The following is a 2053-nucleotide window of genomic DNA, read 5'->3' on the forward strand; positions in this document are numbered from 1 at the left end:
CCTGTTGTCGTCGACTTCTCTGACGGAAAATATATTGTTATCTACTGAGTATCCTCGGCTTTTAGTTAGTTCCCTACGTCAGATGGAGCAGCCACAAACATCTTCACTGTAACTGTTACTAAATTTCAGGTTTTCATAATAATTAATGTTAACTTTTTGGCTCAGTCGATCACCCTTCATTTGTTGCTGCGTTACCGAAGACAATATAGTTAGTAACGTCTTTGGATGATAGTTATTATTCACCAATACAGACGATGTTATGGAAATGACTTTAGTTTTTTATTAACAACATTCAATAACAAGTAAATGACCATGAATGGTTGCATTTTGTGTAGAGGAGAAGGAGGGTTGATCCCACAATTATTATCAGCAATTACGGCAACTTAAATGTCCGGGAATTTTATAGTTCATCACTCACAAGATATTATAGCAGGGACTATGGTGAATTACTATACTTTGATACAGTTATTCAAACTGCGTACGCTTGTATTTTCACAAAGCTAAGTGTCCAGTCCCGTTCTTATGTTCAATTTACCGTCCCTTCATTTAGTCCACAGATCCAATTACCAGTTATTGGCATGTACTAGAACTTAAAACTGAGCGCTGCTTTTTCTCGCGCACACAATTCCTCAGATATTCTAATTCCGTGACCTATGGCAAAAGCCTGCCCCGTATAAATTAGCTATAGTCAATTTCCTTGTAATTTAACAAAAGTGCCCTGATCCCTTCCGTAGCGTATGACACGGAAATACCCTCTACATCGCACGCCGCAGCTACGTAGACTTATTCGGAGTGCAGAAAATAGAGAACTAACAATACCCGCGCATGGTTTATATAGTAGAATTCAGAAACAATAGTAACCATATTAATTGCCCGCCATGTTGGCCGTGCGGTCTAACGCACGGCTTTCCGGGCGGGAAGGAGCGCCTGGTCCCCGGCACGAATCCGCCCTGCGGATTTGTGTCTAGGCCCGGTGAACCGACCAGTCTGTGGATGGTTTTTAGGCGGTTTTCCATCTGCCTCGGCGAATGCGAGCTGGTTCCCCTTATTCTGCCTCGGTTACACTATGTCGGCGATTGCTGCACAAACAAGTTCTCCACGTACGCGTACACCACCATTACTCTACCACGCAAACATAGGGGTTACACTCGTCTGGTGTTCCCTGGGGGGTCCACTGGGGGCCGAACCGCACAATAACCCTCGGTTCGGTGTGGGGCGGCGGAGGGGTGAAGTGGACTGCGGGAGTCGTCGTGGGGTTGTGGACGGCTGCGGCGGGGACGGAGCCTCTCCGTCGTTTCTAGGTCCCCGGTTAACATACAATACAACCATTTTAATTAAAACTTTTTCATTATTATTAGTTATTACCGATATTACCGATCACCTCTCCCTATATAAAAATAAGCCTGATAATATCGTTCTTAGTTGAAAGAGCGGTTATAAGGAGTATGAGGCTGATGTGATGCCAGTACAATGTGTCGATCACCTTTCGTCATGGGTGTGGCTGCAGGTTGACATCTGGCAACTTTCATCTTCCATGTTCTCCAGTTTTGAGGCGATGCTTTCGGAAGCTTAACTCGGCACTCCTTTTGTGCTGGCGGACTGCCAGCCATAATCCCTCCAGGTAGCAAGCGTCTCGATGGCCGACGTAGTGTCATTGTCTTCGCCCTCGGTGTCTATTGTCTGCAGTTATCATGGTCGTCCGCAGAAATTTTTCCAAGGGGGTGCAGGGGGGAAGGGGGGGATTAGGAGGTGCAAGTCTCCAAAATTGTCATTTTTTATATAAATTAATTGGTCAGTTTCGAAACATGTCTTGCCGTATTATATCCCAGAAAATTGATGATTATCCATTTAATATATGAATAAATCCTTGTCCTTAAGAGCCCAGGGTAGCAAGTGCCTCCTCTTACTTCTTCCTGCAGACGTCTATGGCAGTGATTATCTCGTAGAGGTTATGTCAGGGGAACAAATGGAAACTGAGACCAGACTGGTAAAAAGTCAGATGATTAAAGATGCAAGCACTGGACCACAATATAATCCAAAAGGCATAGAATGG

Source organism: Schistocerca nitens, chromosome 1, assembly GCF_023898315.1.
Source record: "Schistocerca nitens isolate TAMUIC-IGC-003100 chromosome 1, iqSchNite1.1, whole genome shotgun sequence".
In the NCBI taxonomy this organism is placed as follows: domain Eukaryota; kingdom Metazoa; phylum Arthropoda; class Insecta; order Orthoptera; family Acrididae; genus Schistocerca; species Schistocerca nitens.